The sequence below is a fragment of the Micromys minutus genome (genome assembly GCF_963924665.1).
Source record: "Micromys minutus genome assembly, chromosome: 26".
NCBI lineage: Eukaryota > Metazoa > Chordata > Mammalia > Rodentia > Muridae > Micromys > Micromys minutus.
In genome coordinates, this window is record NC_137961.1 from 34,479,922 (window position 1) to 34,504,823 (window position 24,902).

Genomic DNA, 24,902 nt, shown 5'->3' on the forward strand with positions numbered 1-24,902 from the left:
CAGCACAACACATATAGATTAAGGGGTTCTAGTGATGGATGTCTGTCAGAAGGACTGCAGATTGGCTTGTGTCACACACAGGAACTATAAGGAATATGCTGCTAGGATAGACAGCATTCTGGAAGACCACATACCGGAGATTCGAAATAACAAACTTCTTTTTTAAAGAATTATTTATTTTATGTATATGAGTACACTGTAGCTAGATGGTTGTGAGCCACCATGTGGTTGCTGGGAATTGAACTCAGGACCTCTGGAAGAGCAGTTGGTGCTCTTAACTGCTGAGCCATCTCTCCAGCCCTCAAAATAACAAACTTCTAAAGATAACATTTTAGGCACAGGTGATTCAGTAAACACTCCGAGTTAAACCTCTCTGGGTGCTTCAGGACCCACAGACTTGGAAAGTCAGACAGACCCTGTCTACAGCAGTATCAGTCACAAGCAAATGGCTCCTGAGGGACACTCCCTTCTGCTCTGTGAAGAGCAAAGACATTTCCAGGGGCATTCAGACTGAATTACTATCTTCACTTAAACCCTCCTCCTAGGCTGCAGCAGCCAGCCCGGGAAGGGACTAATGTTTACAGAGAAGTTGTTCAAACACCCAGACAGCCAACCAAGGGGCTTAGCACTGTCCAGCTCCGAAGCGCTCAAACCTCCCTGGAGGTGTGTGCTGAGCAGATACAATCTGCTCTACACCCAGCACTGGGGAGAAGGCAATGTGTTCCACAGTGAAAAGGAAGGGCTGAGGGTCCCTATCAGTCAGTCACAGTCACAAGTCCCCACCTGTAGAGTAGCCTCCACGCTGTGGGCTGTGGCTCACATGAAGTCACTAAAATGAGCTAATAGGTCACACACAGTGTTTTCAAGAATGAAGTCATGAAACGGAACACACCAGCACTGCTCCGCACACTGGAAAATATCCACGGACACAGAATGCTCCCACTGTGTAAAGGCGACTTCTCACAGTGGGTCATGGGTAACTTTGAAAGCCACTGTTCTTGAGAAAACTCAAGTATTCAGCTCAAACATAGTAAAAATATAGCATGTATTTATTCACTGCAGAATGATTATCCCAAGTACCTTGGACAGGGCCTGGAAACCACGTCAGTCTCTCCTAAGTGTGTCTCTGGAGCATAATTTTGTATTTTCAAAGACATGAAAACTGTTTTTGATAACCCAACAGACTGGACACCTTTCACACTGTCTTCCTGTGTCTCTCACAGTTACAGTCAACAGGTTTGAGTGACCATGACATTTGCGCTTTCTGACAAGGACAGATGGGTGGCCGTCCACTGAGAAAAAACACAAGCTCCCCTCTTGTGCCACCACTGCACTGGACGCAGCTGAGGGTCACGCTGGGTCACACCTGGTACACAGACCATCCTCCGCCACGGTCGGTCCCGGGTAAGAACTGATTCACAGGGCAGAAAGGGGAAGCAGGCAGCATGAGGCCTAGCAGGGATCATCATAGTAAAAGTGAATAAAACAAAGTGTTGTTTTTACACCTCACAAAACAGAGGGCCCAGCTTCTCATTTTATACTTTATTTAATTTCATACCATTTTCCTGTCACATGTTGCTGAAGAAAATTTCTTTCCTTTAATATGTCTAGAAATTAAACTGAGCCAGGCATGGTGGCTCATGCCTTTAACCCCAGCACTTGGAAGGCAGAGACAGAGGCAGAAGGACCACTATAAGTTTGAGGCTAGCCTGGACTACACAGTTCCAGGATAGCCAGGCTTATACAGCTACATATCTTGTATGGAAAAAGAGAGAGAAGAGACAGACACACAGACAGACCAACAGACACACACACACACACACAGAGAGAGACAGACAGACACACAGAGAGAGACAGACAAGCAGACACACTGAGAGACATACACAAAAACAGACACACAGACAGACACAGAGAGACACAGAGAGAGAGATAGACGGACACACACACAGGGACAGACAGAAAGACAAACACAGAGAGAGAGAGAGAGAGAGAGAGAGAGAGAGAGACAGAGAGACAGACAGACATAAAAACAGACAAACACTAAACGGGGTGGAGGAAGAGCACAGGCAGTACAGCCAGATCCTTACCGAGACCACTTGGTCGGCAGGGAGGAGCACACGTGCTGCTGGAATGACTGCCCGTGGCCATCTTTGCTTTTTAACTCTAAAGCATTTCATGTGTATGATCTGTTTTGTAGCTAACCCATCTCCTCAAGCATGCCCCCCCCCCGAATACTAAATGGATTTATACTTCCAGAGTTTGCAAAAGGTAGATCCCTGAGCGTGTAGAATGATAGAAGGAAGTCAGCTGAGTTTTCCTGTTGCACAGACTAGACTATAAGGAAATGAGACAAATTCTGACTTCTACGCACTCATACACACTCATACACACATACATAGTTTAAAAAACAAAACACAGATACCATTGGTGTTAGTAATCCACTCAATTTGCAGGAGACGCAAAGCCACTAAATGACTTGCTCGATTAGTAAATGGCAGAGCTGGTGATGGGAGTCTGAAGACTCAGGCCCTCAGGCAGACCACAGCCACAGTAAACCCACAACCTCCTTCTGGGAACATGAGGTCATGAAGCAAACTCCACAGCCATCCATACAGAATGCCTTAGCATCACCTATGTGACTCCAAACAGCACTGTGAGGAATGCCAAGTGCCCGGTGCAGATGCCACGCTCGGTGGCTTCTGTGGCTTTGGATACTTGCCACGTACCACTAATGAACTAGAGAGAGACAGAGCTAGAATAGGCTGAGCAGCTCACGAGGTGTTTCAACCGCCTGTGCATCTAGTGTCCACATGCACTGGGGCCCTACGCACTGCAACAACCTAAAATGTCCCCTCATGTCTCTGCTGCGGTCCAGTGGGACCCCACAGGGCCGTCCATCATTACAGCCGAGTCACTGGTGCTCAAGTCAATGGTCTCAGAACAGTTTAGTGTTCTTTCCGCCATACCAAATTCCCCGTGTGTTCATGGGAGCCAAAGGCGCTTGAAAATTAAAAACAGACTTCACATTTAATAACAGGCTTTATAGCTTGAGCCTTTCCCTAGTCTCAAGATAGATATTCTGATATGTAAGCATAGAACTGTATTGCTATAATTATTCTAAAAGAGTAAAATAGTATCAGAATATTCAAAGCTTAAAAAGAAGCATTATGCACTGAATTCCTACTGTGAGCCCTCTCTGTACCCACAAAGTAGGGGGAGAGAGAATTAGCAAACGGTGGGAGCATTTTCTTAACAAAACTCTTGCTTTTAAAGAGCCATCATTTCTATAATGAGTCCAAGAAATGACTCTCTATGGGACTCCTTTTATCAACAGCTTTGACTTGAAGGTTTTCCCTTCTTTTCTGACACAGCCTTGCTATGTAGCCCACATGAGCCTCAAGCTCAGACCCTCTGCCTTGGCCTCCCAACTGCTGGAATTACAGACTACCACACACCAGAGCTCGAGGTCTTCTTTTAAGTCAGAATCCCACTGAGCTGAGGGTACAGCTCAGTGATAAAGTGTTTGCCTGCATAGATTTGATCCCCAGAAAAACGGAATTAATAAATAATAAAATTCTCTCAGCATACTACTCGGCATTCTGAATATGAAATCTAAATGTGTATTTGAAATACTATCCCTCTAGTTCTTAAAGGACACGCAACAGAATCTGCCCCCAAATGTCCCACAGGCATTCACCTTTTCCAAGTGATGAAAGCACCAAATAACAGCGCTGCATCAACTGGTCCACAGAGGTGGTAAAGAAATTTTCTTTTTAAAATCTCAGCATTTCCATGGGCTGCAGACAGCCTGGGGCTGTGTGTACCTGTCACGCAAGCATGAAGCCCTAAGTTCAGTTCTCACTTAGGTAAGAAGTGGGGCAGAGCACACACCTGTGGTCCTGGTGCTGAGGAAGTGGAGACAGGAAATGGGCTAGCTAGACAGCTACCCTGGCTGAACTGGTGAGCACCAGGCTGACTCACTGACCCTGTCTCAAAATCCACATGGTGGCTCACAACCATCTGTAATGGGATCTGATGCCCTCTTCTGGTGTGTCTGAAGACAGCGACAGTGTCCTCTCTCTCTGTCTCTCTCTCTGTCTCTCTCTCTATCTGTCTCTCTGTCTGTCTCTGTCTCTCTCTCTCTCTCTCTCTCTCTCTCTCTCTCTCTCTCTCTCTGTATAATGAATACTTTCCAGAGGACTGGAATTCAATTCTCAATACCTACATGGCAGCTCACTACAGTCTGTACCTCAAATTCCAAGGGATCCGACATCTTCTTATAGCCTCTGAGGGCACCAAGCATACACATGGCATACCCATAAATGTTACATTAAACTAAAAACAAGGTAAAGAAATAACAAAGGAAAATACCAGCCCCTCAACCTCTGACCTTGAGGGCGCGCACCACACACATGCACACGTCATTTTTTTTTCAGCACATCTACTGGTTTACTTGAGCCCTGTTTACACTTTGTAAATAGCATATGGTTTTCCCTTTGCTTCTCTGACTTCGACACAATGACAACCTTTTAGTTTAGCAAAGTATACAACTTATCTATCACTAGTGCACACTCTAGACTGAGAGAGAGAAGGTGAGTAGGGGCAGAGTCAGGACAGGAAGCCTGATGCAAGCTGAGCTTGTGGTACAGGCCTGCCATCCCAGCGCACAAGAGGCTGAGACCCTCTAGTCTGAGGCAGCCTGGGCTGTAATGTGAGGCCCTGTGAGGAGGGGGGCAGGGTCCCCAGGAAGAGGGAGCAGGACAGAGTTGACTGTACCCAGCATCGCCCCAGCCAGAACCAATACTCGCTTTGTCCCCCACAAAAAAGTAAAAAAACAACATCCCAAACACTATCATTATTTAGAAATTTCAGGTTCGCATCAGAAAAGAACCTTTAGTCCGGCATCTACCCTTGCTCAGTTGCTTAACATATATGCAAATGTGTTTCTCTCACTGCATCAAATTAAATTAATAATTACCTACTAGTTCTCACTGTCAGTTCAAACCCTGTCAAGAGTCTCCGTCCACATCCAGGAAAGGGCAATCCCCAGACGCAGCGCTAGCCACACCGGCTGGCAGACCTTCTGACCACATGGAGCTTCACAATGGAGGGTTCTTCCGACCTCGCTAGCCTCTGTGGGGACAAAGGCACTGCAGCGGTCCTCCAGCCTACAGTGTGTGTCCTAGCAGCAGCGCAGTCTGCCCGGGACAGAAGAGGGCTGAGGCTGAGGCTCTCCATTTACATGTCAATACAAAAACCAGCGCCTGCTGCCCCACCACCCGGTCTGGCATCCTGGACCAGGGTTTTGTTCCCCTTACCTAAGGAGCCTTAAGCCAGCGGCTGCCAGCAAGCATTTGGCAATCTCCGAACAGTGCTGGGTCAGAGTGAATACGTCAGTGACAAGTCAGTGACAATGAACTAGCAGGCTTTTCAAACTGTCCTGGAAGCCACACTGGAGAGTTGCATGCTTTAGATAAAAATCATGGACATACTCAATTCCAAGAGTCACAGTGGGTGGGGGGGGGGGGGAGACAAAAAGATTTCGGAGGACTGAACTAACTTACTTAGTCAAGTTGGCTTCTAAGTAACCATGAGACATCAGTATGGCACAAGTGCTGAAAGCAAAGGAATCAACCTAAGTATTCCATGTCGGCAGAAGTGTCCTCTTTATGAATCAGGAGGGACAGAAAAGAATACCTAGCCTGTGTACTGTTCTCATGGAGGTCTTGTAGCAAGAAGGGGAAAATTCCTAAGAGTCCCGTCCTGTGAAGGAGAAATGATTTGAACCCCTTGGGGAAGAGAGCACATCCTTGACCCATTAAGGATACAAAGGTAGATTTATTCAGAGGCAGTAGGAGAAGAAAGGGCTGCCGAGTGCCTGGGGACAGCATCTGCACACACAGCAGAGACTTCCTAAGAAGTGGGTGAGGGGCTTTCCTGCAGGGTCACAGATGGCAGGACAGCAAGGCTGGCAGAGGTGAGTTAGATGTCAGGAGTTATCAGGCCGCACTGGGAAAGCTCAGAACAGACTCTCAGGCTAGAGAGATGGCTCAGTGGTTAAAAGCACTGACCACTCTTCCAGAGGTCCTGAGTTCAATTCCCAGCTCACAGCCATCTGTAATGTGATCTGACGCCCTCTTCTGGTGTGTCTGAAGAGTGACAGTATGCTCACATACATTAAACAAATCTTTTTTTTTAAAAAAAAAAAAAAAAGGTTGTTTTTAACCATCTTGCAACTCTTCCTTTGTTTCAGAAAGTTAAATGACCGACTATGACTCCCTGGTTAAGGCCTTTTTGTCACCATTCCTTTGTTTAAGGACTAACTGGTTATGAGGTTCTGCTCCTGTAACCCCACCCATTTTGCCCGCCAAATCCCCCATTTGGAAACTCCCTACCTCTGAGCCATAAAAGCCTTGTCTTCCTCACATCCAGTGCTGACCTCTTAAACCCACCTAGAGGTCTCAGAATTGCCTGGGCCTCCTACGCTGTCCCTACAACTATTTTGGGTACAAAGCTAGCTTGGACTGATTTCACAAAAGTTCATCAGGGAGAAGGCTTAGCGCTTAAACCACCACAGTAAGCCTAAGCCGACACACTCGCTCTACAAACAATCCCTACAGATATTAGAAAACAGTGTCAATAGGAAACCATATAAAGCCTGGATAAAGACTGAAATGTTGTCCTCCAAATATAACACATGGTCTCAGCTGCACTCTGTGGGAGAACCCCTCTTCCTGTGCAGCCATTAGCAGGGCTTGGTACTCATCAAGCTGTTTTTATCTGAGACAGGGTCTCTCTATACAGTGCTGGCTGTCCTGGAACAATCTATGTAGACAGGCTGGTCTCAAACTCACAAAGATCCACCTGCTTCTGCCTCCTCCAGTGCTAGGATTAAAGGTGTGCACCACACACCGAACTACACAGGCTTCTTTTGACACCTGGTTTTGTATTTGAGAACTTGATTAGCAGGAGAGAAATCTTGTTTTTCTTTATATATCATTTATTGCTAGTAAGGCTGGTTGCTGTTGTCTTTGAAATGGCAGTGGGTAGGCAGAAGTGTCTGTCTAGAGTCACAGACTATCTGTGTAAGGTCAGATCAAGGGAGCCTGACTCGATCACTGTGTGTTTCTGGAATGTTTACTCTCTGAGAACTTAGCGTTTTTGCCCTCATAAGGATGACCATGGGAGGTGTGCACTTGGTATATGCAGAGACTGGCAGGAAAGTCGCAAGGGTGAGGTCAATCAAGACCAAGAAAAGCCAAAGTTCTAAAAAAGTCATCGGCTTGTGTGGCATCTTTTTTTTAAAGGACATTCAACTGACACCATGTGTTACCTTCAGGCAGTAGAAGACAGCCAAAGCCAAAATGGACAAGACCCATCTACCAAACCCTTCTTGGATTGTGCTGGTTGGAGCCCAGGGCCAGGGCTGTCCCAAAGTCCATCTTGAGAGCAAATCTAGAAGCTGGTGAAGGAATCTCTAAATCCACAGTAGTAATTGCTGTGTTCATCCCTGAGCCCCGCCCCTTCCCTCAAAGGTAAAACATACGCTAATTACAGGCATTCAAGACACCATTTTCGGTCTGATTTTGTCTTGGTTTAAGATAAGACGCAGAAGATGGGCAGTGGTGCACACACATTTGATACCAGCACTCAGGATGCAGAGGCAGAAAGATCTCTATGAGTTCAAGATCAGCCTAGTCTACAGAGAGAGTTCCAGGGCAGCCAAGGCTATATGAAGAAACCCTGTCTTAAAAAACTAATAAACAAGCAAACACACATATACACACCCACACACCTACATATATGAATGAATGAATGAATGAATGAATATATGAATGAGATAAAATAAGGAGAGCTGAGAGATGGCTCAGTATTTCGGAGCACTTGTTCTTCTTGCAGAGGACTGAGTTAGGGTCCCAGTATCCACACTGGGCAGCTACAACTGCCTGTAACTCCAGCTCCAAGGGTTCCACGCCCTCCTTTGTCTCCTTGGGCACCAGCACTTACACAAACACATACATAGAGACACAGATATACACATAATTAAAATAAATAAAATAAATAGGGGCTAGAACAAAGTTTTAAATAAAAAAAATGTTGATGACTATTAAGTACTGGGCACTGTACAGGACAGGCAATATAAAACACTGGGCTAAAAGCAGGTCCTCAGTACCGTAACTTACTGTGCCAATAAACATCCTCATGAAATCCTCATTTTAATCCTTGCTAAGACCAACGATATAACCCTTCTTAATAAACTTGCTCTCACCACATCAGGACACCCACTCAGTTCAGACCTGCCTCCTTCATGTTTGCTGTTCCTTGAAAGTAAAGTTTTAGTCTAAAAAGAGGAAAAATTTAAATATTATTTCAAATAATATTTAAAAAAAAAAAAAAGACCTACAACAAGTCTGTTTGATGTGTATAACAAAAGAAAAGGTGATGTCCCTGGTTTCGGCACCAATGTTAGGAAAAGGATGAAAAGAGTGGGGAGGATATGGCCCATGGAGGTACAGCGAGGCTTGGAGACAAGGGGGTGCCTTGGGGGACCCATGTTGGGAATCCCTTCCCCTAAGGGACCAGCCACAGGACGGTATAGTACAGAATAGAGTTTATTCAGGTCATGGGGAGAGTTAAGAGGGTAGTAGAGGCAGAGAGAGAGGAGAGAGTAGAGAAGTAGAGGCCGGCCATGAGCACATGGAGAGAGGGGGGAGGAAATGGGGAAAGAAGGGGCAAGGGGGAGCGAGCAAGAGACCAAGAGGCCAAGAGAGCAAGAGAGAGAGGAGGGGGCAAGCACCCCCTTTTATAGTGTCAGGTAACTGGGGTAGAACATACCTGGCTGTTGCCAGGTAACTGTGGGGTGAGGTTTACAGAATCCCAATACTGTTCATCAATAAATTTTACTTGAGCAGCTAGGCCTCAGGAGAGTGTTTACTGAGAGCCATGAGGTTGCCCTTCAATTCTAGAAAAACTTGGCATGGTGTCACAAGTCTGCAATCTCCTTCCTTACTCGGGGTGTGGAGGCAGAAGACCAGAAGCCCAAGGTCATCCTTGGCTACATAGCTAATTCAAAGTCAGCCACAGCCTTCAATTCTTGCCTCCAGATTCCTGCTTTGTGTTCAAACTTTGGGTTCCCTCAGTGTGACCTGGATTATATAAGCCAAATAAACCCTTTCCTAGAGAGTTTCTGGTCGGTGTTGTAGCATACTAGAAAGCAGTATAAGACAGTTATGTAGAAAATTCCAGAAATAACTTGGACTGGAGAGATGGCTTTATGGATAAGAGCACCGTAGTGCCCTTGCAGAAGACCACAGCTACTTCAGTTCCTAGTCTAGCTCCAGGGGATCTGACACCCTTTTCCGGCATCCTCAGGCACCTGCACACATGTACACACACAGGGGCGGGGTTTACAGAAATGACCCATAAATAACATTGCACAGTCTCCTACTGTCGTAATCTTTCCTGTGGGGGACAATGTCCCTCTGCTTAGCATACCTCTGCCAGCAAGTGAGGTCCAGGACAGCCAGGGCGACACAGAGAAACCCTTGAGAAAAATAGAAAGGAAAAAAAAAAAAAAAAAAATGGAAGGAAGGAAGGAAAGTCCAGTAAACAACATTAGTAGTTTAAAACACACAAACAGCTCCCTCAAGTATACAGAGCAGGCCAGTCAGCTAAGGAAGTAGGTGCCTGGGGCAAACATGACCTCCCTCCAGGTGGGCCCCACGTCTCTGCACAGGGATGGGTGGCGTCCTGGTTTGAGTGAGGCACAAGACAAACAGCAAAAGCATCTGTGTGTCTGCTTCAACAGAAGGTCGGCATCAAGAACTTGACTCACACACCACACGTTATAAATGGATGCTTCCTGAACATCTTCTCCCTCTACAATTGACTTTTGGGCTGAGTATAGGAATACAGAGGTAATTATCAGTTCTAAAGAAAACACAAAGCCAGAGAGGCAGCACCAGGGTCTCATTACGGAAAAACAAGTAAGTCCCAGACAATAATCATTTTTTTTAAGTGAAATAAATGTTTAACTTGGGGACAAAGGGGGTGGAGGTGGGCAGGGAGATGCTAAGAAGGGATAATCAGGAAGAAACAACTTTCAAAGAAAACTTTTACAAAATTATATGCTTATCTTAAGAAGCCATCAAACCTTTCAAGTATGATTTTAAAACTGTAAATGACCAGAGAAACACTCTTAGTTATCCAGAAAAGCTATAGTCATTCAGAAAAATAAAATCTGAAGCAAAATTCCAAGTTCAAAAGACATCTTTTAACTATGTATAAGCACATCTTAAGTATTTATAGAGATTAGTGGGAATTTGATTTCTACAATACAGATTGATGAAGCTTTTAGACATTTCCTGAAGTTTCTTCTCACTTTTAAATAAAAGGTTATAGGTAATATAGACCACTTAACTAAACTAAGTAAAACCATCCAGATCTGAAGTCCCCAGAGTAAGGAAGGCAATTCCACTGGTGTTGAACTAGATGTAAGCAAGACCCTGCTGCTGAAGAAGGCACACGTTCTTGTCACAGCACACAGAGAAATCAAGCTGGAACTGAGCCAGGTACATAGCTTTCGTACAGCCTGAAGTTACTATTACTAATACAAGATTGTTGGGGGAAACAGAACATTAACAGTCTTAGGGAACTATGGACCCTGCATGCTTACTACGAAACTGCTAAGCAAGATGTACCCACTGGTGTAATCCTGATATGGGGGTAACCAAGTACTTTCTGATTAAATGTGAAGCCTGCTCCAAAGGATACAGTTGACACGGTTCTGTAAACCTGATCAAAGCCTGGCTAGGGAGGTTAGAGGCCTCAGTAGAGAAGCTATGTTCTTCCAGACAGACATGAGGTGTCCATCTAGCTTCTAGAGACGCTTTCTTTATAGTTGGGATGGTGGTTAGTGCAGAGTCTCATCACTGGTCAGAATGTTGAGAATGAGGGACTACTGAATGCTTTGCTAAACTGAGACATCTACACCACCCACCCACAAGATTCAGAAAATACCACAAGAGAGGAGGCGGAGAGGCTGGGTGGAGCTCAGGAGCAGTGTTCGCTGTTGTGCACATGGCTCTGGGTCCCCCCCCCCAAGAAAAAAGAAGCGTACCTGAGGACCACCGGCACCTGTAATTTTTGGAAGCATCTCGGCTCATCAGAAATGTCTACTGAGGGAAGCTGAGGAAGGAAGGAAGGCGGAATGTGAGCCATCAGTACTGAGTGGACTGGGTGTCTTATAGCTGTTTCACTTTATGATGTGTTTGAAAGCAAGAGGAAAGCTTCAAACTACACTTCAGGTCACACACCTGACAGAGGCATGCTGTCTAGCAAAGGATGCTGAGATGTGGTCTGCAGGTCAACAGCCTCGGCCTGCCCTGCAGAGACACCAGTGAAAGAGAAATCTTCTGCAACTACTCCAGTCTTTCCCTGACATTATGAGAGTAAGCGTTATGAACCAAACTCTGAAATCACTGGCCTCTGGCCCTTCCATCTTGACTTCTGACATATCACAACACAAGTCACTGCCGAGCACAGCACATCACTGGCTGTCAGCGTAAATACAGAGGATGTCCAGTACATAGCTGAGAGACCGGTGAAGATAACAGGCAATCTACCAAATGAAATTCATGATTCACGATGAGGGAGACTGTATTCTGCAAATAAGGCCAACGCCAAAACTGAATTGTTTCACTAATACTACATTCAGGAAGAAGTGTTTGTTGTATTTATAACTAAGACATCTTGTAACTTGATTAAGTATTAATTAAACTGTAGTTTTTCTATGAAAGACTACATGGATGAAGTTTAATTGACCAACCTTAATTCAACAAGTGTTAAAACTTTGTTCATTGAAAAGTTATTTAAACGTGCCTCTCGCAAAGGATCTCCTTCATCCTTCTCCAGAAGAAAAGAGGAGACACAAGAAAAGGCAGAAGCATGTAAAAACGTCCAAAGAAAAAACGTCCTCAGACAACGCATACTGATAGACGAAAAAGAAGCAAAAGGATTAAAAATATATAAAGCTGGACACGGTGGCACATGGCTGTAATGTCGGCACTTGGTAGGTGGAGAGGCAAGGGGAACCAGAGGGCAGCTGAGGATACACGGCAAGTTCAAAGCCGGCCAGAACCTCACACTGACACCATCTGTCAAACTCTTCTGACTTACTTTTTCCTCCTTCGCCTTTCTGTTTTGGAGTCTCACCATGTAGCTCCCTGGCTGACTAGGACTCACTCTGTAGACCCTGCTTGAGATTAAGAGTGCAGAGACAGGTATGGTGGCCTTTAATCCCAGCACTCAGGAGGCAGAGGCAGGAGGATCTCTGAGTTGCAGGTCAGCCTGGTTTGCCTAGTCTACAGAGTGAATTCCATTAGGGCACCCGGGGCCACACAGAGAGAACCTGTCTCAGAGCAAACAAATAAATCTCCCCTTCCACTACAGGCGCCAAAAAAAAAAAAAAATTAAAAACTGAGAAGAAGCATATACCTATTCCCTGGGCAGCAACACACATTCTTTAAAATATATACATTTTTTTTCATTTTATGCATATGAGCACACTGTAGCTGTCTTCAGACACAAGAAGAGGGCATCAGATCCCATTACAGATGGTGGTGAGCCACCATGTGGTTTCTCGGAATTGAACTCAGGACCTCTGGAAGAGCAGTCGGTGCTCGAACTGCTGAGCCATCTCTACAGCCCTAGCAACACACATTCTTTTTTAACTATCTTATTTTGTGTGCATTGGTGCTTTGCCTGTGTGTGTGTCTGTATGAAGATGTCAGATCCCCTGGAACTGAAGCTATATACAGCTGTGATCTCCCAAGTGGGCTCTGGAAATTGAACCCAGGTCCTCTGGAAGAGCGGCCAGTGCTCTAACCACTGAGCAGTCTCCAGCACTGCCACACACATTCTTAAAGACCTGTGTGGGCCAGAGATTTCAAGGATAGTTGGGAAGATGAAAGTTTATTTCTGTCTCAGCAGGCTGTCTTTTTGTTTTAGATTTCACTCTGAGTCTCTGAAATTTTCTACTTCTTTCTTGAAACACCCACAAACACACCATTGAAATCTCACGCTGCTTGGCAACGTTCCCTGGCTGCCTTCTCAGTCCCCACAATTCCTTCATTCCTTCTCTGCCCCTAAAGTCAGGAAGTGTCCTGCCAGCGTTCCCTCTGAAGTCTACACAAACAGAATAAAATTCAACTCAAAACTGAGAATGAAAACCCCTGAAGGAAAGTTACAAAGTAGTTTAGATGGAAGCAAGGTATGTTCTAGAAAAGGTGTTATTAACACACAAAAGACTCTTGGCAAACCACGGCAAGTTACAAATACACAAGATCACAAGATCTTTTCCTGTGTATCATGTGACATTTCTGCTCTGGCTTCCAAACAAAAGCCAGACAGATGTAAGTGCTTGTAGATAACACTCCAGCAGGGTTCAGATTTCTGTAAGGAGGCATGTATGATCAAGTTGCAAGAGACGAAAGAGGTGTTTTAGCTTACAGAAAAACCCTGCTGATCTGTAGAGCAAGTTCCAGCCGCCTGTTATTCTAACACAGACACTTAATCAGGTCAAAAGGAAGTAAAGTCCCTGCCAGTGGAAGGAGGTGCTCACGCTACTAGATACAATGTCACCACCAGTGATGAGACTATCTTACTGAGGAACAAGGGCAGCTTTTGAACTTCAGACACTAATAATCCTCCCTGGGTACCTTTCCTAAGACTATGTAGTCTGTTATCTCAGACCATATTAGACACACAGCTCTGTTATTGAAGGGTCTTAATTTTACACTTAACTGATAAATCGGACAGGCTGACTTTTATTTCTAGTACCCAAATACAAATATTTTTGCTTCCAAAAGTGAACAAAATGGGGCAGAAATGCAGTTCAGTGGTGAAGTCCTTCCTTGGCATAAATAATGTCCTGGACTCATGCCCAGCACACACAGCCACCTCCTTTCCCCGACAAACACACCCACAACCACATATACACCACACACACACTTGGAACCTAATGAAAGACTGTCTTCAAGGAAAGCCAGGCGCAAACATGAGGTCAGGTTGCTTTTTGTTTGCTTGCCCTAACTTAATTAATATTATTATCTGAACTAAATAATGGTTTCTACTTGTTCTTTAAAAAGTCATAAAGCTTTCAATTTCAAATATCACGTTAACATATAAAGATTTAAAATATTCACTCCTTTTACCTAATAATTTAATTTCTGGTAATCTACTTTAAGGAATTAGCTAATAGAATATAAAGTATTTATGTAATATGGTTTCAATGTTGTTTTTAAAATAGCATTCAAAGTCAGGCAGTGATGGCACCTGCCTTTAATTCCAGCACTCAGGAGGCAGAGGCAGGTGGATCTCTGAGTTGGAGGACACCAAGGATTCCACAGAGAAACTATGTCTTGAAAAACCTAAACAAAAAACAAGCATCAAAGGATCTAAGCATTCAAGAAGAACATAGTAGCAAAGGACACTGAGTGGCTGAGGAACTGATGAATGGCATCGAAGGCTCAGCAGTGGAGGGCCTGTGCCAAACAAATGTTTTAATCCTAAATTATGGGCGCCAGCTTTGCAACAGATGTAAGGTGACTTAGCACAGAGCTTACATGGTGCTTCTTAAAACTCTAAACCAGCACGACTTAGGCACAGCCTGGGAAACTTAGGAGGGGGGAGGAGGAAGAGGAGAGGGGAAAGGAAGGAAGGAAAGAAATGGGAATAGGGAGTGTTTCAAGGGAAACTGTTCCCTCAAAATACATGTACCCAGTCTTTGCTGAAAGTCTGACCCCCAGTACTGCAGAATGCGCCTGCCCATTGGAGACAAGCTTATAAAACACTAATGAAGTTAAATGAGGCCTTGAGGGACAGCCCTCTTTCACTCTGACTGGTGACACTGGGGAACACTGACACAAGCTATGCTGGGAAGACCACGGCAGAACAGATGAGAGGGTAGCCATCTTCCAGGCAAGAAGCCTCAGGGAAACCAGTCCCACTAACACCTTGAGCAGACCTGAGCCTGCAGTGTGAGAAAGGAAGCTCCTGCTAGTTCAGATCCTGCTCTGTGACCAGCAAATGAAAATGGACAGTGTTATATTCTGTGATAAACACCATAACCAAAAGCAACTTGGAAAGAAAATGGCTTACTTCAGCTTACTACATACAGTTCATCATGAAGGCAAGGCAGGGCTGGAACCTGGGGGCAGCTGCTGCTGCAGAGGCCATAGAGGGGTGCTGATTACTGGCTTGTTTATCATGGGTTCTCAAGACTGCTTTCTTACAGAACCCAGGACCACAAGCCCAGGGATGGCACCAACCATGGTGGGCTAGGTCTTCTAATCAAGAAAATACCACACAGACTTGCCTATGGGCCAACATAATGGAAGCATTTTCTCAATTGATTTCCCTGTTCCCAGATTATCCTGGCTTGTGTTAAGTTAAATAATAAATAAATAAACCCCATCTGGACAGACAGTAAGCTCATGGATTAAAAATAACAAAATACATAGAAAAAGTAACAAAAATATTTAACAATACCAAGCGATGCACACTCAGTAGGATTATAAATCATACAGAAGGAAATGAAAACTAGAGGTTAGAATCACGCAGGCGAGGCTGATGAACCAATATGCATCCGTGATAGAGGACTTGCTTATTAGCATGTGTGAGGCCCTGCTGTGAATGTGAATCCGCAGGAGAATCTGGGAACAATGACCCAGAGCTCACTCCTTAATCTTGAGAAAGCTCTTCAGGCCACAGGTCGATCCTTAATCAATGCACTGTGGTCGGTGGCCCATTACAAGCCTCCTTTCAAAGCTCACTGTAACTTCACTCCCAATCTGTCCTCCAGGTCAACACAAGGCGGCCATGTTTGTGTAACAGAGAGAGAGAGAAAGGCAGCCTTAATGTGAAAACTGAACAGGATGTATTAGTTATACAAGGACAAGCTGAGGGCTGGTGAGATGGCTCAGTGGCTAGAAGCTCCTGTCGCCTGCTCCTGAGTTTGGTCCCCCAGGACCCACCCACATGGTGGCCCTACTTGCCAAGGCACACCATATCCCACCCCACACATCACCCAAATAAATGTAAAAACATACTGCTCTTTGAAGAACAGAGACCTGACTTTGGGAATGTTGTTACTGTGGATGGTGGAAGATCCTAGATGTTCATCCAGAACAGAGATAAAGAGAATTTATCAACATAAATGAGGGAAGCGATCGAGAGCTTTTAGATGAACTTCATTTAACTGTGCACATGCCTGTCACACCAGCTCTCACACATGTGAACTGAAGAAGTTACAAGGGCTAGGGAGATGCCCCAGTGATGAGAATGCTTGCTACACAACTTTGAGGACCAAGTTCAGGTCCTCAGAACTCATGGGTTGGGGCCTGGGAAAGACTCATCACCAAGCCTGGAGTTTGATTGAGAGACCCTGAATAAGTTGGAAGATGAACCAGGAGGATCCCCATCAACATCGGGCCTCCACGTGCGTCTGCATGCACACAGTGGGAGAGAGGAAAAGGAAACTGAAGCAAGCTGGGCTCTGTTGTGAGCCCTGTGATCCCAGGGCTCAAGAAGCAGTAGCAAAAGAAGTCTGAGGCCAGCTTGATTCCTACCATGAAACTGCCCCCAAAACAAGAAAGAGACAGGAAGCAGGAAGGGAGGAGAAAGGAAAGGGGGTAAGGACAGGAGGGAAAGGGAGGAAAGAAGACAGAAGGGAAGGACGGAGGGAGCGAGGAAGGAAGGGGAAGGGATAGGCACAAGAAAGGAATGGAGGGGGTATAAAGGTATAAAGGAGGGGGGAAGAGAGAGAGGAAGGAAGGGAGGAAGAGGGGGAGGGGTCAAGGGAGGGAGGGAGGCATGAGGGAGGGAGGACAGTGCAAGCTTCCCTTTGGAGGAATTATGAGAGCTACTTCACAACCCTGAACACACAGACGAAGGAAATGTCTGATGCTCGTTAATCGGACTGTGAAGATTTACCGGGGCATATCGAGGATGGAGCCAGTGTGTCCCAAGTTCCCTGCTGAGAAAAGTCAAACTCTGTGCAAACCACTCTTTTCTTAAAAAGTAAAGCCCCAACCCTTAATGTTGCTAACGTTTGAAATGACAGTGTACTGAGTCTTTCTGCTTCTTCATTTCCACACAGGAAGGGGATTTTCAAAGCTTTGTCAGAAGTGTACCAAGCCTTAGAGCAAGGGCAACTCTGCCCTTCCCCACTGTGTCCCCTGGGTCTCCCCTCTCCCTACATAAAGTGTGGTGGGCAGGGGTGGGGATTGGGGTCTCAGTGAGGGCAGCCTGCAGCTCCCGGTGGAGGCAGAGGATGAGCTGTTTGCAGACCAGAGTGGTAGTCTGTTGAGCAAGAACAATGTCACTGTGACTCAGACCCATGGGAGCAGAGAGTAGTCAATGAGGCTCTAAACCATCAGAGGGACAGGAGTTGGCAGAGGGCACAAAGGCTGCCCTCAGACGTGAAATCAGACCCATGTCCTGCCAGTGGCCAGCTCTGCTCTCTTTAAAGTCAGCCAGGTTTTCATGAATCAGACTCCTGTAAAGGGCATCATTATTGTCTGTCTTCAAGAAAGGCAACTCAGTCAGGTTTCAATGTGGAGACTTGGGTTTGCAGATACATTACTAATGCGAACTACAAGAAAACCACTTTTCCCTGTGCTAATTACAAGGAGTGGGGGAGGGAGGAAACAGGCCAAGAACAAATGCCTCAAAAAAAAAAAAAAAAAAAAAAAAAAAAAGTCTACTTGCTTTTCGGTGGAGGGCCTGGGCTTTGCAGAGAGCGTCCGCCTTCCGGCTCCTATCCACTTTGCCCTAATTAATAGAGTCTGGCAGCTTCGAACAGTGATGACCTCAGAGCAGCTTATAATCAATACTTGGGCTCTCCCCGATCAGGACTACGGCACAACATTCTCCTCTCACAACCCCATCAGGTATAATGCGGCTTTTGTTTGCTTAGATTTGGGGAGCACTCTGACGGCATACTCCATCAACACCAATCAGAGATACGCCTTATGAAACTGGGCTGCTGACTTCCCGTCCAGCTGGCAGGGAGACGCAGAGCATACGCTAAATGCTGCTCAGGACTCACCCTGTACTGAGGTAATTCCAAAGTCTGGTTAGGAGGACACGGTAGCAAGGAGCAGAAGTACGCAGCAAAACTCGGCAGGATGTTTTATTTTATTTTCAAACACACAAAAACACCATCACTTTTAAGACAGCACAATGTTCTTCGCCAAAGGAAGAATAAAATTTGTCAGTTTAGGATCTAAAAAGATTGAGTCACGGGACTAGAGAGATGGCTCAGAGGTTGAGAGAACTGACTGCTCTTCCAGAGGTCCTGAGTTCAATTCCCAGCAACCACATGATGGCTCACACCCATCTGTAATGGGATCTGATGCCCTCTTCTGGTGTGTCTGAAGACAGCGACAGTGTGCTCATATGCTTAAGGTAAATAAAGTTATTTAAAACAAAACAAAACAAAAAACAAAAAAAAAAGGCTTCTCTCTTCGGTAGATGAATGGATACAAAAATTGTGTACATTTACACAATGGAGTACTACTCAGCTATCAGAAACAATGACTTCATGAAATTCCTAGGCAAATGGATGCATCTAGAGAATATCATCCTGAGTGAGATAACCCAGTCACAAAAGAACAGACATAATATGCAGTCACTGATAATTGGATACTAGCCCCAGAAAGCTTTGAACACCCCAGAAACAACTCACAGACTGTATGAAGTTCAAGAAAAGAAAAAACCATTATGCTTAATCCCTACATACCAAGAAAACTGACTAATTCCAGGTTACATTCTGTTTTACATGTACTTTACACTCATTGTAACTAGTAAGATCTTAATGTACACTATCAAACCTTTATAAAAAAAAAAAGCAAGCACTGACAAAAATGTCATATATAATGTCACATATATAAATGTCATATATTTTTATGCAAAAAATGCTTAAAATTTGTACATTTATCTTTGTTTTTTAAAATAGAGTTGTTCAATTAAAGAAAAAAGGCTTCTCTTCAGCTGACTGATACCAGCATCTTTCACATGTACCACCTTTAACTGTCAGACAGTAGGTAGAGCTAAATGGGGTTTCCTGGAGCAAATCTACTTCATGCAATTGAGAAGGACCGAACTATATAACTTTAGTTTCCTATAAAAAGCAAGTAAGTAAAGATGATCTTGTGAGTACGTGACACATTCCGTGCTAAAGCCTTTTTGTTTTGAGGTGAAACACATCTCACACAACCTGCCTGCCAGCAGCCTCAAGTGTTTGAACTGTGATGGTAACATTTAAGAAGCCACTGAGACATGCAGACTCTTGTCCTGGGCTAATCTCCCTCCTCACTTCTTTCTTAATGTATGACTCTCTGTGGTCAGATGACTCAATAAAGCCAATATTCGTCGGTCACTAATAAGTACTTGGACACAGATTGTTCAATCCCATTTTACCTGTCACAAAGCAATTACAATACAATTATGTCCTATAAGATGTCATCCACGCCTACACTGTGAAAACCAAGTGAGTGAGTTGGGTGTGTATGTGTCTTTTGAAAATGGGAAATACATAGGAAGGCAGTTACACTTAATTGGCCAGTAAAGACTAGCTTATTCGGTCTTCTGGGGTTTGGGGATATTTTTGACATAGGGTCTTCTTCCATAGCCAATCATCTCAATCCTCCTGCTTCAGCCTCCAAAGTGAAGTCTAGCCTGTATTCACAGGATTCATTCATCAGTCTAGCTGCCCAGGCTGGTACTCTTTAAATTCAGGAAGATCAATGTAGCTGGCTCTGACCAAGTATGGTAAGCCTCCACACTCTTTCTGCCTCAAGCTTTTTTTAAAGATTTGTTATATATAAGTATATACTTCAGATACACCAGAAGAGGGCATCAGATCTCATCACAGATGGTTGTGAGCCACCATGTGGTTGCTGGGATTTGAACTCAAGACTTCTGGAAGAGCAGTCAGCGCTCTTAACCACTGAGCCATCTCTTCAGCCCTGCTTGGAACTTCTAGGCCACGAATTCAAGACAGCGCTTTCACATAGGAAGAAGCACCTTGACCCTTGACTGACCTGAGGGTGAACTGCCCAAGAGAGCTACCCTGCCTGAAATAACCGACTTGCTTTCTGTGTAAACCACCAACTTTACTGGATAAATACCCCCCTGGATTAGGCCACTACGTTCTAGAACTGTCTGTTACAATGCATGCATGCCTGGGTGGAAGTAGTTAAGTACAATTTATTTAAAAGGCTTCTAATGTGAAAGTGAATAGAGAAGAACCATATATGTAAGAAAAGCCTGCACTTTAGATAAGTAAAAAAGGAAAGAAAAGAAAAAAATGGAAGTCGCCGTCTCAGCCTCAGGAACACTGTGCATTTAGGTAAATTCTAGTTGGTGTTTCATGCTCTCTGTAACAATATGCAAATGAAATGCCCCCTTAACCGTGGTATACTGAAAAAAAAAAAAGCAGAATACACTGTACAAATACTTTGAAACAAAGAATAAACCAAAGGCAGCCTCAGAATTAAAGTATCCGTCAGCAGGACAAAATTACTTACTTTCCGAGGCTAGCCCTCCAGCCCAGCGGCCAAGCATTTACTTAGCACACGAAGGCCCTAGATTCAGTCCTCAGCACAGAGGGTGGAGGGTTCAGCTGACTTTCATCTTTATGCTGGAGCCCCCTAGTCACTAACACTGACACTTGCCTTTCCAAAGGAGCACAGCTATGTTTTACATCTCTTCCCTGCCTAAGCTTGAGGAGGTGGGGGGAGAGGCAGATGATGGGTTCTCTGGGCACCCTACACTGTCCCTGAACTCAGTGCCCCGGCACAGTCTGCTATCATGAGCAGAAATGTTTACTCTTACAATACTATTAGGGGGAGGGTGGTATAATCATATTATAATCTCAAACATAAAAAGAAACAACTTCAAACATACCACTGGATTCACAGAGTTCAAACCCTCTCAGCATGTTCTCCCCACTGTTAACCCAAAACGGTTTTCTGTGCCTGTAAATCGGACTGCTCCAGGTGTGGTGTCTCCTAGGTAAAATTACGAAGTCAGCACATCACTAACCATACGTGCAGTTTAGAGTACGATTCTGTACCTTGGCTGGTTTCCTGCAGCTGTAATTCACAAGAGTGATCTGTGTAGTACATCTAACAAGTGTACTGAACACATTGTCCCCAAGTGCTGAACCCAAGCCTTGAATGCCAGCAGCAGAGTTTGAGGCCTGCCTGATCTATCGATCAGACTACAAAGAGAAACCGGTTGTGGGGTGGGAATGGGGAACACGACTCTGAATCTGTAACTGCAATAGCTCATCTCTGAAAAACTGGATTTCCAGGACCGGCTGTGATAAAGTACTACGGAAAAATTGCTGTGGAACAGGAAATGAGAGGGGAGTGTCCTGAGGAGACACATGACAGGCACAGGCATTCTGCTAGTGACTGACTACTTAAACATAGCAAGCCAGGCATGCTGAGGCCCCCTTGTCATCCAGACACTTAGGGCACTAAGGAAAGAGGACTGCTGTGAATTTGAGGCAAGCACAGTTACACAGCAACACCCCACCTTTGCATAAATAAATACAGAGCGGAAAAGATGGAAGAGGAGCCACCTGCTCACAACCATCTAACTCCAGACCCCTCTTCCGATCTCTGTGGGCAACGCGAACGCACACGGTGCACAGATTTACACAAAGGCAAAACACAGACGTAAAATAAAAATTTCAAAAACATTTTAATTAAGTAAATATAATTTTTACATACATCGTTCTTTTCACGTGGCATCTAAATAGCTAGTCCTTTTCACATACCCACTCCGATACACTTTAACCTAAGACAACCATGACAAACTTCCCTACACAATAAAGACCCCAGGGTCTCCCCAGGAGGCTTTTGTTCAGTGAGGCTTCAGTGTTCAGCAGTCATTGAAGGGACTCTGTAGCAGAGGCAGGAGGATCTCTATTGGTTACAAACAGAGACCCTATCTCATGGGGAAACAAAAGGAACCACTGAAGAGACTGGTGCTTACCCTGCAGAAACAACAGTGACACAGGCAGGGCACACTGAGGAAACAGAGTTGGGGTAAAGCCATTTTGAAAGATCACTCTGGTCTCAACCTTCAAAGCCCTAACAATGCTCTCGTGATAGCTGTTACTTCTTTTAAAAAACTTTTCCCCCAGACACGGGGACACAAATTACTGTTTTCCAAATTCTTAGGGACTCAAGCAAGCTTTTTAAATTAGAGCCTCTAAGAGAGCTGAAGAGTTCTCCACAGACTGAACACGCCTGAGCTCACCGCAGGTCTCCCATTCAGATGATGAGCTTTTGGTGGTTTTATTCTTGATACCCTGCTTTTAACTTGAGACTGCTCTGAACTGTGGCGGAAATGCTTGGATAGTTCCCTTCCCAGAGGTTTTTCATTTAGAACGGGGAATTAAGACAATATCCAGAACAGTGATTTGATGGGGGGGGGAGGTGACTGAGGGCTCCTCGGCTGGGTGATGGGGTACTTGTGCCTGCTAGTTATTCTTGTGTATTCAAGATTTCACAGAAGGCACCAGAATCTTCTCTGGGTGGAAGAGCGGACTTTGGGAATTAGTGGAGTGCCATGTTGCTACGCCGAGTTATACCATAAGCAAGTGGCGGGCACATGGAAGATGGACCTGGAAAACAGATGGGCTAAGGGGGATGCTAAGGGGCTACCAAAGTCAATCAAGAAGTTAACAAACAAGGTTGAGTGTTTTAAGGACAGAATTTTGCTGCGTATCCCAGGCAAACCTCAAACTAATGACCCTGCCTCAGCCTCCAGAGAGCTGGAATTACAGGTATGTACCACCAGGCCTAGAATTTTTAAAGGTATTTATTCTTACTGATGCCCTGTGGTGCTTTGCATGTACATCTGTGTGAGGGTGTTGGGTCAACTGGAACAGGAGTTGCAGATAGTTGTGAAGTTGTTAGCTGTCACATGGGTGCTGAGAATTGGCCCTGGATCCCCTGGAAGAGAAGCCAATGCTCTTAACCACTGTGCCATCTCTCCAGGTCCCTAAGTCAAGCATTTTTATTGTGATGGTTTTAATTATTTTTAAACATCAGCTTCCACTAAACTTCTGAACACTGTACAACTATTTTCTGGTCTCCAGTTTTCCTTCATTTTTTTTTCCTCTGCCTGCTCCTTCCTCCAAGCTGAGAGGGCAGAAACCCCTCCCAATTATATTATGAATCCCTAGTTCATTTTTAGATATCTATTGATTTATGTTGTGTGTGTGTGGATGTTGTGTCCTTGAAGAGGTCAGGGGACACAACTTGTAAGAGTCATTTCCACCTTGTCCCAGCTTCTGAGAATGAAATTCAAATTGTTTGGTGGCCAAAGTCTTTGCCAAATGAGTCATCCTCTGGCCGCTGTATTCTTAGTGTAAAACAACATTCATTCGCCATATGCTAAGCACGCAGTAGGGTAACAAAGGAAGTTAATTATGCCAATTACAAAACAGCTATTTTAAAGATGAGAAACCGTTACTCAGTGTCAATCACAACACCGGAGACAACCTTGCACATGGGTGTGATTGGTCATATCCCAAGTTCTTTTCATTACATTTACACAGCTTAATATACATGGCTGCCACTAGCCAAGAGCCTCGCAGGAAGGACGCCTGGTGTGGGAAAACTTGATGCCAACTTCGAGGTTACGTATGACGCCTTCAGTTCTCGGTTCTAAACACTAAGGCTTAATTAAAGATGTGGGTTTCCAGTCGCACACCAAATTGGTTGTTTCACAACTCAGTCTCAGGCCATCAAAGTGGTAAACACACACACACACACACACACACACACACACCTTAGCACCACGTGAATCCTCTCAGTGTACTTGGGGGAAACATTCTTGGCCAGCTTTACAAAGTACAATTCCTTTTGGATCAGCAATAAAGCTCCCCTTCTCTCCAGCTCCCCAAACCTACAGGAAGCACCACACTTGAATGCCCTAGGCAAGTGACAGAAGCCTGAGCCAGAAAGGCGGCGCACAAGGCCCTGAGGCCCACGGGACTAGCTGTGCTCCAAACCACCCTGGAAACTTGGGCTTCCGAGGAGTCTGCAGGGCAAGCACTTCCCCACTCGCGCGCCGTCGAGAGCGCCCGGAGCTAGAGGGCCAGCTAGGAGCGCGGCCCCTGCCAGCGGCGTCCCCTCCCGTGTCCCTAAGAGCTCTTCCTGAGGAACCGGCGACTGCCCAGTACCTTTCGCTCCCGCGCCGGCCGCTCCGCACGGAGCTCGCGGGCCGCTGCGCTCCCAGCCCGCAGCCGCTCGCCGCTCGCCCCACGCTCCACCGCGCGGGGTCTGGATGCCTTAGGGTCCCGCCGGCCACGCCCCGCCGACCACGCCCCCCACAGGCCACGCCCCACCCGGCTGTCCGCAAGGCTACAGCGCCCCGCAGCGGCCTCTGGTTATTGCACCGCGACCCTCCCGAACCTCACACCAGAGCGAGGCGGGATGGCGCCCGCGGGGACCCACGCCTCGGGCAGCAGAAGGACCGCTTTGAGGGCTGTTTCCTCCACGGCATCAGGCCCAGGAGCGTCGAATGGATGGACTGAGCGGAGAACCCTCCAGCCCTCTACCTGTGACCGCCGGCAGGCCGACTGGCTGGGGCCCATGGAAACCGAGGAAGCTGCTGCAGAAAGTCGGGAACCTCCCTCCCGCTGCTGCCCGGACCAGCAGGGGCATCAGTCCTCACTGAGGGTTCCAAGTACGCCTTAAGTACTGTCTGTCTTCTTGACTGTTTTTGTCTCTCTCTGCCATGGCTACTTTTCAGTACCTAGAAGAGCTCCCTGGGCAGCATAAAGTAGGAAGTTACCCTCCAACAAATGTCTCCAG

At 45.6% G+C, this 24,902-nt stretch overlaps 1 protein-coding gene across 2 annotated transcripts in view; it reads right to left on the reverse strand.

The window, feature by feature from the left end:
- ANKRD6 (ankyrin repeat domain 6) overlaps positions 1 to 24,347 on the reverse strand; it is a gene marked incomplete at its 5' end in the record, with an annotated part of 127,003 nt that extends 102,656 nt beyond the window's left edge. For both annotated transcript variants that reach the window (XM_080938700.1, XM_080938698.1), the window contains one exon: positions 24,269 to 24,347. The remainder of the gene's footprint in view (positions 1 to 24,268) is intronic.
- Positions 24,348 to 24,902: the final 555 nt, after the last annotated feature.